This window comes from Aythya ferina (assembly GCF_964211825.1).
Source record: "Aythya ferina genome assembly, chromosome: 6".
In the NCBI taxonomy this organism is placed as follows: Eukaryota; Metazoa; Chordata; class Aves; order Anseriformes; family Anatidae; genus Aythya; species Aythya ferina.
The window spans coordinates 3,604,376-3,622,874 of record NC_140303.1 but is presented as its reverse complement, the minus strand read 5'-3'; the positions used below and the strand labels follow the sequence as shown (position 1 = coordinate 3,622,874).

At 43.0% G+C, this 18,499-nt stretch overlaps 1 protein-coding gene and 1 long non-coding RNA gene across 4 annotated transcripts in view; both read left to right on the top strand.

Moving 5' to 3' along the window:
- Positions 1–18,499, top strand: part of PLCL1 (phospholipase C like 1 (inactive)) — a 187,204-nt gene that overhangs the window by 35,578 nt on the left and 133,127 nt on the right. The gene's annotated exons all lie outside the window — the stretch shown is intronic.
- On the top strand, positions 1,201–13,091 carry LOC311438743. The gene is made up of 5 exons (XR_014694280.1): positions 1,201–1,246; positions 1,598–1,693; positions 6,331–6,357; positions 6,797–6,867; positions 12,592–13,091. It is a non-coding gene; the product is annotated as an uncharacterized lncRNA (long non-coding RNA).

The following is an 18,499-nucleotide window of genomic DNA, read 5'->3' as shown; positions in this document are numbered from 1 at the left end:
CTGTGACCAACAAGCAATTAATGTCATTAGTGATTAATGTTTGATTGTGTTAGTAGCTGTATTTAATGATTAATAGCAACATCAATGTATATTTATAAAAGAAGTTAATGGCTGTAGAACAATTTACTGGCTCAGGAGAAAATTGGTTGCTTCCTGGTAAGTATCAAGTTAATGCTGCTTTAGTCAGAGATATAATTGTAAGTAGGCAGCATTGTTTACTTGTAAAATCAACATAACTTTGAGAAATTGCTCTAAATACATTCCACAAAAACGGACTGGATATACTGAGCTGAAAGAGAACCTGATTTTTTTGCATTGTTGTCTCTCCCAATATCCACAAGTGAACTTAGTTTTGTGCTAATGTTTTCTCATCTCCATGAAAGAGAGCATTAAGAAGATGTGTAAGAAGGAAAGTTGATTTTAAGTCAAACACTCCCAAGTGCTGTGTTGATCTGTAGTGAAGAAAGTCAAACACTGTCATCTGTGCTTTCTCTGCCCATAGGATTGCACATAATTTCCTGTACTTGTTATTCAAAATGCTGCAAAAAATATTGGTTTCTTTCTTGTAGCTTTGAAAGCAGCAGAGCTGCAGTTTGATTCTTTATTTTATTCACATAAACATTACTCCTTGATAGTGTTACACAAAATGAAAGGGATTTGTACATGTTTTGAATTAATTTTCCAAAGCTGTCATTTCAATAATCAAAACTGGATTGCTGTCCAAGGGATCCAGAGGCTTTGTTTAAATGAAAACACCTAGGAAATGCTACTCTGCAAGAGAAGGAGGTGTCATGGTGATGACATATTGTGTTTGTGTCATTCTTTAGCTCTTCAATACACACTCACTATCCCAGACAGAAGCAGTGGCTCCATACAAGCCTGCCTAGCTTAGAAGGATGGGGTTTGTATTACAGCCACTCTGACAGATAGACCACCTTTTTGTTATTTAGGTTTAACAGCTTAAGCAAGATGTAAGGACCCAGGATGTGAGTGCTGTGTTTGAGACTGCCCAGTATGCTTCTGTAGGTACAGAGAATGCCCTTAGTTGATGGTAATTATTGTAATTATTCTCCTCAGCTGTGTAAGGCAGCCAGGCAGTTGTCCTCTGCATCACTCCCTGTTGCTGGAAGCCGGATGTTGCATTGTAGCAGGGCCTGTGGAAGGGGACAGTTGGCATTTTTCTCTAAAATTTCTTAGGTGTAGTCTTCTCATCTCACATATTTCCTCAGGAACAGCTTCCTAGGAGGTGTGTAGGCTTAGCATGAGCTGGTGCATGGGCAGCAACAGCCTGTCAGGTTTATTTGTCTCAGGTGACCTTGGGTAAACTGCTTAATTTCTTCATGCTTTTGTTTCCTCTCCTGCTCTTTGTCCTTATTGTTGGTTTAGTTGGGGTGGTATCTGTTGCTGAGCACAATGGAAAGCTCGTTGGAGATCTGGAGATCGGTCATCAAAGTATTATCTTAACACAAATGATAAAGAGGATATTTTTCTTTTTTTTTCTTTCAGAACATTGTGAAGCAGGCTAGCGTTTTTTCTTTATTACTTTTTTAACTACTAGTCCTTCTCTCATTGGGCTTTTCTGTTTGTTTTGCATCAGAAAGCATCTGTTTTGTGTGAACACCTGGTACTTCCAGTTGACCAAACTGTGGAGATGTGGGAAGAAGAAGGAAAAAAAACACAACAAAAACAACAGGTTGGGCTGACCTGAATAATATTTAGAGATGTTTTCTCACTGAAATGAAGGAAAACTGATTTATTCTTTCTGTGCCAAATGCAGTGTTTCTGGTGTGTCAGAATAGTTTATTTTAATGCTTCTGAGGCTAATTGTGTTGGCATTTGCAAAATGTGTTGGTTTCCCTCGGAAAAGTCAAGTTCTCTACACAGGGCCAGGAGCCGCGTTCCCCTTTGCACAAGGGCTGGACTGGCTTGCATATGAGGGTGCTGTGCAGGGATTTTGTTCCTGGTGGAGGGGCTGCAAACCAGCCCTCAGGGCCCAAACAACCTGCCTCCCAGCAGGCACCGCTGAGCTGGACGTGGGCCTTGCAGACAGATTCTGGCACAAGGCAAGTCACATGCTGTTGTGACTTACCTTGCTTCTGGTAGCATCTAAAAACTCATCCTGTCAATACGTAGCTGGTGGAGGGCATGTCCCAGTGCTGGCAGATGGAAACTGGTGGCTTTAAATTCTTCAGGTGGCTGCAGATCTGCAATATTAAGTTAAGAGCCTGTTAAATGAAAGACCAGAATCTGTTCGATCCTTCAGCTGGTTCAGAGTGAGGAAGTGGGATCCTCAGGATTTCATCCATGGGAGACAACAGCAGCGTGCGTGGAACAGCGCTGTTTCTCTGTGGCCTGGGGCTGCCTGGGTTGTTGGGAGCAGTGGTTTGCAAATCTGACATGAATTTCAGGGTGGGCGGGTGTTCTCTATCAGAGGTTGAAATTTTGTCTTGTAGAGGTGTTGGTATAGCTTGTTCTGGAACTGCTGGAAGAAACTGTTAAGAGGTGTTTTTTTTAACTTTTTTTTTTTTTTTTTTTTCATCCCAATGTTTTGCTGAACCTGAACCGAGTAAGTCCAACAGTTGGGAAATATCTTCTGTCTTGTGGTAACTGAAATGTTTGTCAAAATTCACCTGAATATACCTATTGCTTTGGTTACCGTGAAGTACTGATCTTGACAAAATGAATTGTCTAAAACAAAAGCTGAAAGATATCAAGTCTAGTTCTCATCTCACAGGTAAATGCTAGCTGTATTCACTACCTGCTACACGTTTTAGAAATTAATTCAGTGGTTACATGAGCTACAAATAGTAAGACCATTTGTTAGCATAAAACTTTCCAATTGTATAAAATACTTCCAATCTACATTGTATTTTCGTGGTTGTGGGAAACATGGCACAGTTCTCACTGAACACTAACAGTAGTGAGCTGATCAACAGTCACACACGGTAGCTGGAACTGGAGAGTTAGAAATGTGGTCTGGGCATGACATTTATGATGTTGGCTGTAAAATACTCATGGAAATTCACTTCTTTCATAGATGTTAATTTGACATGGGCTTAGCGTTTAATAAGTGGAGTAGCTCAGGATGATAAAAAATAAGCTTGATTACATCCAGAAGGCCTTGGGGAGTACTTGGGAAGTATCTGTCACTTTTTTTTTTTTTTTTTTTTTTAATAAAGATTGTTAGGGGGAGATACAAAAAGGTTTTAAATTGTAAAGAGTGAGAGGGTTGAACAGGAGTTTAATTCAGATTTAGAGTATATAAAATAGAGTCTAAATCTTCTCTACACTTAAATAAACGAATTCAAAGCCTGATCGAAACGAAAGAGAATGCAACCTCAATTCTGTGTAAATTTGTGAAATATCTGAAGGCATTGTTGCCCCAATTTAGTAAATATCTGTGTGCCAAGTACAGGCTTTGTTTTCTGTAGCACACACACAAAATGTCTTAACTGGGGGACTGGAGTGACTCAGAGGTGATCTTTCCATTTGTTGCCTGCTTTAAGAGCAAGTTATTTTTGCAAGTTATTTTCTAGCCTGTTGCTTTTGCATTATTCTGGATGCTGCAGTACAGAGTCAAAACTGGTGGTTATTTGTGTTGTTCCTGTTGCAGGTTAGGCTACATAATAAGTGATTCTATTTTACTGCCTACTGGAGGGTGCATCGGATGGTTGCTAGCACTACTGGGCTGCTGAAAGAAGACTTGAGAGTATTTAAGCAACCTTAAGCTGAGTTACTTTTGTGTCTATAATCGTTCTTGTGCACAAAGTAGTCCCAGTAAGTGAGCTGTGCAAGCATAAACATCTTATGCCATGGGAAAAGATAAAAACAAGGAAGAACATCAAAGACAGAATAATAGCGTTTAACAATCTTATTATATTTCCAATACTCAGAGTATTCCAGAAATCCTGATCCTCATAAGCTTACAGGGGATAGATGTAAGTAATGTTCTGCCTGTTTTAAAGGAAGGAGACACATCTGTTCTGTTCTCCCTGATCATTCCCTTGTTCTGAGCAGCAAAACAAAGAAACTTCATCACAAGTAAATGTAGGTTGCACATCCTTTCCTGCTAGAAAGAATGGATGTCTGGAGAATCTCCATTCATCTGCTGGCCTGGTTAAGCCTTTCCCTTATGGCAACATCTCCACTCTGAGAGCAGGCAGAGAGGGCGATGCTGAGCCCTCATGGCACTTCCCCGGGTCCTCTGCGGCTGATGTGCCGAGGAGCCTTCTGCTGGTCGTGGGTGGAGGGTGAGGATGGTGCTAGCCTTACAGTTCCCATACAGAAATTGGCAAGTGCCTTGCTGCATTGCCCACCCTGACAGAAGAATAGGTGGGAACTGAAAGGCAAACAAGATGTTGTTTTCTCTTTTTCCTGCTGTTGCTCTTTTATTAGGAGCCTCAGCTGTCCTCTTATTGCTAGTCTCATCGCATGCCTCCCCTATCGATGAATTAGATTTTCCTTTCTTTGGTTCTCTTTTCAAGACAAGCTACATTGGGCAGATCCCTTGGATGTACTGTATTTACTGAGGCCGTCTGTTTGTATGAGGACTTTACTTGCTGACATATCTGTGTGCGCAGCTTGCACCCTGAAAAGATTTCAGTATTCCAGCTGCATCAGAGGTTCTCCTCAAGGGGTTTTGTTTGTCCTGTTGAGAAGTTCTCAGACCTGGTTTAGGATGAAATTTTGGTTTGCATTTAGAATCTCTGTAAATTCTAATGCAGTCAGCAATTCGTCTTGTCCCCTTGTTAGGGAGTCTAAGGGTTTCCTGAAAAAGGAATATTACAAGAAGGCTTCCAGAATTGTTCTGCTTCCTTTTGTTGCTTTTACTTGCCATGTTATTTTATGGCATTCTGCAGGTCATAGGTTTGTTGTCATGGAGATGATTCTAATCTTTGTAAAATAATAAAATGAATTAATTTTTTTGACAGCAGGAAGAGAGAAAGTAGATCAAGTTGTTGATATGCAATATCATAGGCAGATCTTCTTGGCAGGAAACTTGTACAGATGAGAGGTCTCTAACAAAAAACAGACTTATGTTTATGTAGGGTTTTTAACCAGGTTTTAGATTAGTAGAGTTTAAGACTGCTTGAGCTGTTTTTTACTTGTCTGCTTGAAAGCTATGCGTCCATTTTAAGGCATATAGATTTTTTTTTTTTTTTTAAACAGAAAAGCACCTCTCCCTCCCCAACAAAAAACAAACCAACCCAACCAAACAAAATGCCCCCCAAAGGTCCTGCAGCATTCCTTGGTAAGGATTTTAATTTGACATTTTAATCGTAGCCCAGAAGCCTCCACACCACTTGGAACTAGGTATCTATATATAGTAGAGAGTTGTCTTTAGTGCAGGGAGCTTGAAGCCAAAGAGAAAAGCCAGAGCAGGTGCCTGAGGTAAGCAGGTGTATTGGCAGTGGAGAGGAAGGCAAAGGCATTTGCTGTGTGCATCCCTGCAGCTGAGCTGTGCTCTCACAGCGAGGAGCTTCGGATCAGCAGGAGGTAATGCAGTCCCTGGAGCTCTGTACTCTGGTGGGACAGAGGAGGACACAGAGTGATTTTGGGCAGGAGCCCAGTTCTCTGCAGCAGTAACCTTTTCGCTCACATTTTGAAAGCTTTTTGGTGTTCTAACAGCTCTTTAAATGAGGTTTCAGAGAGCATGGTTGTTTCAGAGAGGGGCCAGTTTATCAAAATGGATCAAGACACAGCTGGCTGATGAACCAGGGTCATTTCAACTGCACACAGATACTGAAAACTGCCCTTGCTGCCTTATCATCTAATGTACTACTAGTGCAGGGAGCAGTTGCTCCTGTTGTTATAGATACAGTGGTTGAAAATAATTGTTTTCATGTGAGCAATCTGTGCACTGTACAGGGCAGACAAAGCTGGCTCTACCAGCAGGTAATTTTGCCTGAAAATTTGCTACTTTCAGGTTATGCTTAATTTGTATGGAGTTTTTCTAGACTTTAACCTCTCTGATCCTCCATTTTTTTTCTTGCTGGGCTCATACCTGAGTCCCAAGATCTTTAATCACAGAATCACAGAATTTTCTAGGTTGTTTAACAAAAGATTATTTTTAATTTTTTGGAAAGTCCCAACTAAAATAACTTGATCTTGTGAGAATATACAAGAGAGGTAACAGCTGCAGGTGGCTCCATGTGAAAGATCCTTCTAGGTATCCTAGCTATCCCGGGACATTTCTAGTAGGTTGGGAATGCCTGGAGGGGTATTCTACAAATAGAGTCCCATTTTAGCTTCTGAATTTATAACTCCTTTTGGTTGCTGAAGTATTACAGCTGGGAATATTTTTTGTTTGTTTGTTTGTTTGTTTTTCAGAGCACTGGGGACTGTTCCTCTAGCAAGGTAAGGAATGTGATGATAGGGATTTACTGTGGAATTGCAATGAAAGGCAAACCCTATGCTTATCCTTCATGCTGGTGCTAATGATCTTTGAAAACACTGCAGAGCAACAGTTACTGCAGGACCAGAAGTCCCAGCCATACATAGCTTGGGCTTTAACTGTTAGGGTATTGGGTTGTTTTCTCTTTGCTCCCTCTCCTATCTCCACTGAAGTCTGGATTCAGATACCTCATTTTAGATAACTTTTCTGCCAGAGCATCATCTGAACGTTGAGGTAGAAGCTATTTAGAGGTAGATGTGGATAAACTGTACTGATAAGTTTGATCATATGCCCTTGAAAAATAAGAGTTGTCAACTACTCATTCTTTTCATAGCATTGCTATTCAAATGTTAATGTGATAGTGTGAATTGGAGTGAAACACCATTCTCATATCCCTCACAGATTTTCTGAAGGCAGCTAATGTAGCTGATAGCTTTCTTCCATTTTGCTGGGTCATGCACAGGCGGCAACAGGTAGGTAATTGTTTGGGTTTACTCGGACAGGTATAAAAATAGCCATAACTGTGTGTTCTTATGGTTTAAATTCTCTGTTAAGTGGCATTCATACCTAGTCTTTTTCATGATCTGCCTAGGATAAGCATGACTGAATTATTTACAAGTGGAAAACCCGTGGGACAGTGTGGCTCAGAAGTGGGCCTTTTATCTCTAGGTTGAAAGTTCAAATTCAACCCAATTTGTAAGGCTGTTTTTAGCATATGGTATACTGGATAGTTGATGCTCCCATACTGCTAAAGCTTAGATTTCCAGCAGGGTTCCTGGGTATCCAAGAGAGAGCTGAGGATAGCCGGGGCACTGCACAGTTGGTTTCTCTTTCTAATTCAGATGCATTGCCTTGGAAATGAGGCTGGGGCAGTATTTTGTTCTGCACTGCTGTAGCAGTGTGTCCTGGTATCAGTCCAGTCAGTGTCTTGCAGCTGGAGAACAGCAGGCTCGAACTGTAATCATATTCACCCAGTCTTTGTCTTGACAAAGTAACAGCACAGTATCCTATACTATAGCTGAGAGTGGTTTTTGCCTTCCTGCTTGTACAACTCTACTTTCTAGCCTCTGGATTACTTTCAAGTGAAGTCTGAATATTATGCCTCATTTTAAGGGTCTCCCCCTTCAGAGAAATTAGATAAGCGCTGTGTCCATGGATGATGCTTTTATGTTTTTCTGATATGCAGTGTGTCTGTGTGTGTCTGTGTGAGTGGTGATCACATTCATGCTTTATTTCCACTAGTTTTATATCAATCTTTGTGGAGGGAAGGAGTATACTGAGAGGTGGCAGAAAGTGATTGTTTAAAATTAAGCTTCTGCTTAATAATTAAAATAACAAGGAGAGGCAATTAAAATAAATGCTTATTTTTCTTCCAATTATGGCTAGATAAAACTTTCAGCAGTATCAAGTAGTAGAGAAGACTACAGCATTCAGACCTTATCCACTCATCAAGTCAGGGCCTTGTTATTCCTCTGGCTGATTCACCATCTGCTAGGTTTTAATCTCTAGGTGTTTGTGAAAGAGAGCTGTCAACATTTTGGCAGTGTGTTTGTGAATATAAGGTTAGGTCTCCTTATTTTTCCCTTTCAGTTGCAAATTTAGCTCCTTAGAAATGAAATCTAGTTACAATAATGCTGGGGTACTAGTCAAATAATACCTTGTGCCACTTCACTAATCAGTGTAAATTGTAGTGGATGGATTCATTCGATTCTTTAGGTTTTATAGTCAATAAAGCACGTGTTTGCGTTTCACATTAAGACTGTGATGCTATATATATATTGAATTCACATCATTGCAAATTCTATCAGACCCGATTAAAAAAAAACACACACAAAACACATACAATATTAGAAGTAGAACTTCCTTAAAAATGAAGAATATAATAAAAAAATACACAGTATTACAGTTGTCTGTAGATGAAACTTTAAAAATTGAAATTCCAGATGATAATAGGAAGTGTTATTCTGCTTTTCTGAGATATAGGTGAGAAAATGGGCTTGAACACTCACTCAGAGCCAAGAAAGCAGGGATTTCCGCAGATCGAGAGGCCTCTTATTGTGGGCTGAAAAATGGCAGCGTTGCAATAAACGGAGTTCACCCACCGCTGGTTTAGCAGTGGAAGGTTTGTTGGCTCTTCCCAGAGATGAAATAAGTATTTGCTTGTTGCTTAACACTTTGCCACGCTGAGGAGCTGAAGGGGCTTCCCCCTGCACAGCCTGAGCTGCAGGAGCTGGTGGCTGGCTCTAGGAAGGGCTGGTTCCTCTGGGACCATGCTTGGGTTGGCAGTGAAAAACCAGACTCAGCAAAGGGATTGGCATTTGTCCTCGTGTGTATAGGCTTATAGAGTGAACGTGGGGTGTATACAGCTGCACAAGCCTGCCATGTTCTGGAGAAAATGAAGGAAAGAAATAATACATTGGACTTTGTCAAGGTTTGAGCACTGAAGGTGGAAGCTAGCTCTGCTGTGGAGAAGGAGAAAGATCTTAGCAAGATCAGTAAGCGCCTAGATGCTTTTGATCTGTTAATATTTTTGCATTTCTCAATACCAGTAGATTACCAGTACTTCTGTTTTATTTAGGATGATAACTTTAGGGATGATAACTTATCAGCATCCCATATGTGAGTATTTCTTAGAAAAAAATCTCAATAGGAAGGTATTGTTTCTGAGATCTGCCTTTACCCGTTTAAAAGGAAGTAAGTGAAGATGGAGGCAGTCGAACCTCCTTTGCAGGGCAGCACGCTTCTTCTGCAGCCATGGCAGCCACCTCTAAGCCATACTGAAGCTGGCCCCATACTTGGAGCCTAGTTTAAACCACATCTGGAGGAGGGTTTCAGAACAGAAACGCTGCATTTTGATCTGCAAGTTTGTCTCATTTGGGACTGGCCTGCTGGCTTCTGGGAGAAGATAAAACCAAAAAGTTTCTCAGAAGTGTCTGCACACTCACTTGTGTATACCGAGACCTGCATCAAATGATTTTTCCATGTTTGGGGGAGTTCCTGCCGGGTGATTTGACACATATTTAATCAGGGCTTAGAAAAGAAAGGAAATGTCCTTGAAAAAGCTGGAGCAGTTAGAAAATGCTTCAAAGTTGCATTGCTGTTGCCTTCTTCTTTGATCTCCAGATGCACCAGTCAGTTTTATTCCCATGCATGCAGTTATTCATTGCCCATATATTTAATGTTTTAAGGGGGATCACCAGTAACTAACAGTAAAAGTGTCATGATACCAGGGGGTTGTTCTGGAATTAAGAGTTTACTCAGGAATAAGATGAGGTGGTTTTTTTCCTCTCTCTTTCCCCCCCCTTCTCCCCCCCCCCTGAGAATTGTGGCCCTTTAGCTGCTACTTGTAGCAGTGAGTAGTACACTGTGGTCATCCTGTTCCATCTCAAACGTTCCAACCTTAATTACAGTACCGAATTTGTAAAATGTTACGAGGTATATTCATTGTGTCTATGGCAATCGATTTCCAATAGTGAGAGGAGGGCTATCAAAATACTCAGGTCCTTAAGGGTGGTTATTAGGTGGGTCGTTACTGATGCTCCCAGTTACAGCAATGTGTTTCATGGGCTGCCATAAGCCGTGCTTGCGGCATCATTCTTAAATGTTTGCAAAGTATAAGGGTTTAGACAAACAGTTTAGCATGAAGACCCACTTCTGTAAACAGTTCTAGAAACCAGACCGCTGAAGTGAAGTATAATTGTTTCAATCCAAACACTAAGTGTGTTTTGTAGAAATCTGCCTGTTGCAGATAAGGAAATGGAGCTGCCACCCAACCCAGTAAAACCATCAGGAGGCGTCATGCTTTGCGAGCCTCACCCACTGTCACCCGGCCTGCTGAGTCGAAGTAAAGACAGACACAAATGCAGTGCCCTTGACTCCACTGGGAACTGCTTTGGCCTGGCTGTGGACCCGGGCAAATGCTGCTATGGGGATTATGCATAGACCACATTTTCAAATTTTCCACCTTAAGGGCTACAACATCATTTTTATGACTTAACTAAAAAAAAAAAGTCTTAGTTTTATCACATCACTTAGAGCCACACATAGACTTGGTCCTCCTACCTTCAATTTTAATTCTTTAAACTGATTTCTCTCCTATTTGCAGTAAAAATGAAATAGTCTATGAATGTTTTCAGCAATTCTTTTCTCGCAAGGAATGCGGTTCGTTTTGTGTGCAATGCTTAAAAGCCAGTAAGGAGCCGTGGCTTTTCTTTGAGACAGCAGAATGTAGCAGTCGGGGCTGCTCGCCCTGCATTATAACACAGACTGTAGGACTTGATAAGAAAGCACTGTGTGGGAGCAAGATAAAATTACATCCTTGGGCTTATACTAAAAACACATTTGTGAAAACTATGTTTTCATGGCACAGTTTGATTTAACCTGACCTTGAAGTCATCACACCTCTTTTTGCCTGGTACTGTTTTATCTCGCTTTACAGATGGTATATGGGGAAAATAAAGCACGCTGATAATGGTCAGTGTCCTGTGCGTCTGAAGCTGTGTGAGTAGCAGTAGCACAGTGTGTTTATAACCTCAGGCACTGCACGATGGTTATACCGACCCCTGCTTGTCAGGCCAGGCTTCCCATGGGGTGTGAGAGCCTTTTGGGGCTCTTGTCTTAGGAGCAATAGAGGAAATGGGGTCTGGTTTTCAGGAGTACCCGGCTGGAACATTGCCTCTGTATCTGTGTTCTAGACTTGGCAGTCGGCTTAAAGTCAGGATAATGTAACGAAAACAAATTGGCACTTAGTGAAGCACTTCAAAATAAATGTAGCTTTTGTACTTCATTTAAATAATAGTAATAAAGTTGTTGATTAGCGTAGTTGCTGCTTGGAGCTTGATATATCAAAGTCAGATGAAGTAAGAAAGATCTGACTCTTCTTGGCCATAAATCAAAGTATAAGGGTCGTTTTCTCTTTTACTGCTTTACGTACAGGCTGTGAGGTCCTGTGCATCTTGAGTCTTTCTCAGGACCTTGGGAGGGGTATGAATTTACTTACAAATGTGGGCCTGGAATCTAGTATCCATCCAGTCTGAGAGAGGAAAGAGAAATCCATGTCTCGCTCTGCTTTACATCTTTGGCATGTCTTGTATAGCCAGGTTACATTCATCTTCTTGTTTAGAAATGAATCATTTCACTTTCAAAAAGTGCGTGCCCGAATTCAACTCAGTGCCTGGAGCTGAATGACTTAGTAAAAAGAAAGATTCAGTCCCCTGAACGTTGTATGTTGTTGCTGTCAGAACTTGCTCTATTTGAGAGCAGGGAGGAAGCAAACAAACCAAAAACTTGAAAGTTTGTTTCCAAGAGTGTTCTGACCTGAGTTTGCAGTAAAGAAGATGCTGTTTCTGTCTGGCTATACTGTTAATGCATCTTTGCTTTCTAGGGACTTCATGTAACCAATATTGTGTGCTGAAGAGTTGGAAACATTTAACACGTTATTGCCAAACTTTTTCTTCAGATAAAAACTGGTGTTTGGGGGTTATGTGATACTGCACAGACTTCAGATGGCCTGTCTGATGAACCTTTTGCATTTTAACTATTATCACTGAACACAGCATGGCCTGTGCTTGGATTATGTGATATTCTAAATGTTTGCAGATAACTTTTGTTCTCTGTAATACACTTTTGTTATTTTGTGATTGTTCAAATGTAAATTTAGCTTAATCTGGGATTTGAAATAAATCACAGAATCATCTAGGTTGGAAGAGACCTCCAAGATCACCGAGTCCAACCTCTGACTTAACACTAACCAGTCCTCCACTAAACCATATCCCTAAGCTCTACATCTAAACATCTTTTAAAGACCTCCAGGGATGGTGACTCCACCACTTCCCTGGGCAGCTGATTATCCAACCTATAGCTCCCCTGGCTCAACTTAAGCCCATTCCCCCTCGTCCTGTCACCAGGCACGTGGGAGAACAGACCAACCCTCACCTCGCTACAGCCTCCCTTGAGGTACCCATAGAGAGCGATAAGGTCGCCCCTGAGCCTCCTCTTCTCCAGGCTGAACAAGCCCAGCTCCCTCAGCCGCTCCTCGTAGGACTTGTTCTCCAGGCCCCTCACCAGCTTCGTCACCCTTCTCTGGACTCTCTCGAGCACCTTGATGTCCTTCTTGCAGTGAGAGGATGTTAATTTTAATACTGGGGATATTAAATGTTAATACGAAACACCATCCCATATATATGCATCTGCAACAGTTTCAGACCTGGGACCCAGCAAGTGTTCTGAGGAGGTGCCGCTTGGTTTTGGTGATAGCAACCAGCCAGAAGTTTGAGTTCTAAGAAATGCTGCTGATGGTAAGATAGATCGACAAGGAGTCCTGTGCAGAGATCATACTTCTGCAGAGCTGCTCAGTCTCTTGCTCCCTGTGCATGATAAGGACCAGCTCTAGCACTAAATGAATATATAGAGTTGGAGTATCTCTGCCTGCAAGAAGGGAACAATATTTTGTTTGCATTCAAGGAAGGCTTCCCTTGGCTTCATCTGGCTTTATCTCATAGCAGTGAGGTTGGAGGGAGATAAAAACCATTTTCTTCCCTGAAGTCTTTCTTAAGTGAGCAATCTTGTTACCTATTTTCACCTTATTTTCATGTAAGTTTATAAAATTATTTGCCATCTCTGTAAGGGAAGCTCTGTTGTGGTTTAAATACTATTGCAATGCTGGTAGGAAAAAGTAAAATTTGGTCGTCCATCCCTTTTCCAGTTTGATTCTGTGTTACTCTGCTTTCCTGTTCCTCCTCCTTCTGCCCCTGCCAGTAACCACGAAGCAGTCAGTCTTCTATTAAATGGAAATCAAAGATTAGAGAGATTAACAGGCAACAGTTGTACAAAGGCTTTCTATGAGAGCCATAATGAAATTGAAAGTCTTTTCTGTAATGCTCTGCATCCACTGACGTTATTCATGTAAATAAGAAAATGGGTTACTACGGTCAGCATGTGCACGTGGTGAGGCAGCGTGAACTTGGAGGGGTCCAGATGGGTTTAGGCTGTGATGCAGGACTCCCAGCGTCATGCAGCTCATGGGAACTGTATCAAACAGGCTTCTGAATGCTGCCCCGGGGTGAGTACAGTACATACGGATTATACAGAGATGGAAACTGACCTTTTGGAACTTCTCTTTTGAGTCATTGGGCTGTGGTAGCTTGTTTTTCTCTAAGCAATGGTTGTCCTGCCTGCTGTGGCAAGGGCTAGAGCAGGGGCTGGTGGAAATCAGGAGCAAATGGGCTGAAACTGCTGAGGCTGATGAGTGCTTGTTGGGCTTGTGGCTCTTCAAAAACTGCAAACTTACTTACGGGACCTGAGGGACAGGCAGTGGGAAGAGCGGAGCTGGGGCAGGCAGCAGGAGAGAGGCAGACAGGAGACACCTTTTGCCTTCCCAGGAGACTGAAGCAAACTGAGGGGCAAGGAAGGACCCTTCTCTTGGTGCTTCCTTTTCCTCTGCTGCTCTGGGTGAATGGGGGACCTCTGCTTCGACTGAAGGCCAGATCGCAACCAGGGTAGCCTGTTGTAGTGGGTTTACTTGGCAAGGTTTTGGTAGCAGAGGGCCATAGGGGTGGTTTCTGTGAGAAGGATCTAGAAGCTGCCCCATGTTTGGGAAGGGCCCCACTGCTGACCAGAGCCGGGCCAATAAGTGATGTTGTTTTGTGCCTCTGTGAGAGCATGTTTAAGACAGGGAAAAATAACGCTGTGCCACACAGCAGCCGGGAGAGTGAGAGGAATGAGGAACAGCCTTGCAGGTGCCAAGGTCAGTGAAGAAGAAGGGGGAGAGGTGCTCCAGGCGCCGGAGCAGAAGTCCCCTGCGGCCTGCGGTGAGTCCCATGGTGGAGCAGGATGTCCCCCTGCAGCCCATGGAGTACCACGGTGGAGCAGGGTTCCACGCTGCAGCCCGTGGAGGAGACCACGGTGGAGCAGGTGGCCCTGCACTGACGGAGGCTGCCGCCTGTGGAAGACCCCTGCCGGAGCAGATTCCGGGCCGGACCTGTAGCCCGTGGAGAGGAGCCCACGCAGGAGCAGGTGACCTGACAGGAGCTGCTGCCCGTAGGGGAGCCAGGTTGGAGCAGTTTTCTCCTGAGGGATGGACCCCGTGGTACGGACCCATATCTGGAGCAGTTCTGGAAGAGCTGCTGCCTGTGGGAAGCCCACGCCGGATCAGTTCATCAAGGACTGCATCCCGTGGGTGGGACCCCACAGCACAGGGGACGAGAGTGACCGAGAAGGAGCGGCAGAGAAGAAGCGCTGTAGACTGACCATAACCCCCATTCTCCCATTCCCCTGCGCTGCTCAGGGGAGGAGGTGGAAGAAGGTGGATGGGGGGGGGGAAGGTGCTTTTGGTTTCTTTCCTTTGTTTCTCATTTCTCTAGCTTGTTAGTAATGAGCAATAAATCTTACTATCTCCTTATGCTGAGTCTGTTTTGCCCGTTACAATAATTATTGCGTGATTTTCTCGTCCTTATCTCAACCCTTGAGCCCTTTTCACATATTTTCTCCCCATTCCTCTTTGAGGAGGGGGAGTGAGAGAGCGGCTGTGGTGGAGCTCGGCTGCCCACTCGAGCAGAACCACAACACCTGTGGACCAGAAACCTGGGTGCTTGGACTTCTTGTAAGGCATCTGTGAATGGTAAAGCAAGTTTTCTACTCAGAGGACTAAAATACACTACAGTGCACTTCATGCTGTTCACACTGTCACTGGAGAATGAGTAGGAGTCTAGAAGTTGAAAAAAGTTTGAAAACTGCTATTTATACAAAGCTGTCTTGCCTGGTTCTTTCTTATCAGCCTCCAGTTCCCTTTTATGCTTCAAATTAGGCATGTGTCTGTGGATATGCCATTTCTGCATGCTCCCTGCTACTTGTCTGAATAAATCTGTTCCTCTTGCCAAGGGGCTGAGTGTGGCACGTGCCAGGATGCAATCAGGGTTTGCTTCACTAGAAGGAAAGATCCATCTGACTCAGCGCTTCTGTTTCTAATGATGCTCTTGCTCTTTCCACCTTCCTCCCCCCACGCCTTCCCATAACTTCTTACAAACTACCTTCATTTGCACCAGATAAACTGACGTCAGACCGTGGCTACATTCACAGCTCTGCCCTGGGCCCCTCGACACATCCTGGCGCAGCTCCTCGCACTGGCAGGTGGAAAACACCTGGCTGGGAGCTCTGAGGTGTGCAGTGTTCCTCTGAAACGGGTGGCTTGTCCGGGATCCTGCCTTAGATTTTCACAATAGCCTTTCTTGTCCCTAAATAGTCTTATTGAGTCCAGGGGTGATACTGAATTTCCTTCACTACCTTTTCTGAATAGTAACAGGACAGTCAAAGGCATCTATAGGTAACTTGCAGTTTTTCTCTCTGTCTTTTTTATTTTTGAGGGAAGCATTTCCTTTTGAGAGAAGGATAAAAATTAATTTAGGCGGTTAGTCAATAGTACAGCTTGCCCCTGCTTCTTTGTCTAACTTCTTCGTCTTTTTGCCTATTTGGTCTTTGGTTGCATAGATTTTACAGATAGACAATAAAATAAACTAGAGTGATCCTATTCTGGTTTTACTTGGTTATGACAACAGTTTGTCTTCCGTTCTAAAATCCCCATTGTACCATAATATGCAACTCCGTGTCTGCAGGCTAATTAATCATGACAAAAAGAAAGCAAACACAAAAGCCCTGCAGTACACAATAGGCATAATCAGTCCATGGCCTGTTTTTTCTTATTTTTTTTTCCTTAATTTATTTCCTCTATTTTCTCCTTATGGTTTGAAGAGGATGCTAGGATGGGAAGGAGCTAATTTTGAGAGGTCAATTGAATAGTCTCCTCAGAGCTGTTGTTAGAGAAGCTGTAAATAGAGCGTAGCCAGCACCTGTTTGATTCTTTACATAAACTCACTACCTGAGGAAACTCTCTTATTAGTATACAAACTTTTGGGTTTTGGAGGTCTGTCTCCTTTCCTGATATTACTGACTTCACTTCACAAGCTGTATTAACCTTTTAAAATATCTTAAGGACTTAAAATATTACCATATTATAATTCTGCTGTATATCTTCTGAATAATGCATCTGATACAGGTTTGTCCAGATCTGTCTGTGGAAGCAATCAAAATACCACACTTCTTAAGAGCTGTTTGAGTCTAGATTAAACACCGTATGTAGCAATTTGGCATTTCACCAAACCATATGCAGTGATGTATGTGAAGCTTTTCTTTTTTTATGTGCATCTTCCCCAGCCCTCTAGATTACTTTTTTTTTTTTTTTTTTCTTGGGACATCTACCTCATTGTTCATTTGCAAATAGCTCCACTGCAGTAGCACCCAGAGATGCTTTAATAAAACCAACAGCAAGAACTTAATAAAAGAGGTGCATAAATCTGTAGGTCTCCAGAGTGGCTTGGATATATTCCAACTGAAATTAAAATTGTAGCATTGCCATTAAGTTTATTAAGAAAACACCTTGTGGAGATAAAAGGCAAAAAATGAATACACAAAATGTAGCCAAGATATGACAAACTGCGATTATTAAAACATAAATGCTTTGTATCTTGCCTTGGTGGGTAATTATTCCCCCCAAAAGCAGTATCAGAGGCTTCTGCAAATGCATCGGGGACTCCTAGTATTGATTTTTACAAGCAGATCTGCAGCTGTTGTAGTGAGGAGTGACTGTATGAAAGAGGAGGGAGAAGTAATACACTCTTTCTTGTGTGGTGCATGGATTTCCAAGCACTGATGGATGTGATACAGAAGGGCTGCTGACAGCACCCTGCTTCAGCTGAATTCTCAGGTGCGTGTGGTCCTGGGCTGAACCAGGCTCCCCCATTTCTGTACCCGTCTGTGGCCGGTGGGGAGGTGTGCTGGCTCACAGCAGGACAGTCTGCCTGGTTTTTCTGTCTCTGCTAAAACACACAACTAACAGCAGCGGTGACATTGGGTCAGAGGTGCTGAAGAGAGGCTGTGGAGGCTGCTGCATCCTGCAGAGGTGGGGAGCAGAGATGGGCACTGCTCCAGGTGGAGCCACAGCGAGTGGTGGGTGCTGCTGGCGTGGGCCGGGATGTTAAACAGCGGTAGATGTGGAGGCCTAGAAAAGCACAGCCGAAAGACTAGGGGGAATCTCATGTTTTCTGGGTAATAGGGTTGTGGAGAATTCATCTGCTTGGGCAGAGCTCGCCGTAGTAATACAGTGAGTAATACAGAGGAGTATAATTGGTTTCAATACTGCTGTTGATCAGGTTATATCAGAGACATTGCTGTGGCATTATTACTGTACAGGATTTCTGCAAAAGTCCTTCATCCTGGAGCGGAGGTGGGGCCCGGGAGAGCAGTGTGTGAAGCTGAGAAGCATTCTGAGTGCCTCAGAAGCGAGACTACCTGCATGGTATGCTGACAGCAACTGCAGATGCATTTAAAGATGGCAAAATAGCAACACAAGGCACCTTGAAACATGAGGAACGTGAATGAGGATTAATGAAGTTTGACCTCATACGTAAGCAGACGTACTGGGTAGAAGTAAACCAAAGCAGATGTTTAACTGGGACAAGACACATGGCAAGCAGTGACGGCAGAGGTGATGTAAGTGAAAATTAGATGAGTCTGCCTATAGGTTATAGACCTGCTTTGTAAAGCTGTGGTGCCTGCATCTAAACACTTTTATTTATTTCTGTGCTTTTTCAGTGTCAGAATGGCATAGACAAACTGGAAGGAGTTTAGATAAGAGAGCAATAAATAATTAAAATGCTGGAGGGGAGCTCTGATGAAAGAGACAAGTACCCATTAAGTTTGGCAAAGTGTGGGCTCTGGGAAGATATAAATCTGTACCCCTTAGGGAGTAATAGCAAGGCAGGGAGGACAGCATTGCAGACGGATTTGTGTGAGGAGATTCTGCTGGACTTTGGGCATGAAGGTCTGCGTGGGCCTGCATCTGCTGGGCTCTGCTTAAACAAACCAGGCTGCAGGTGTGGGGTTTCCTCCTCGTGAGAGCACAGACCACCATAAAGGCTACCAAGATGCAAAGTTAAGGGGAAGACCAGGTGCTAGAGAGTGAGATGGGAATAATTCCTGAGCTTAAAAATAGTTTAGAATTAAGCTAGAGCAAGCCTTATAAAATACCAAATACTGAGAAGAATCCTGGGGGGG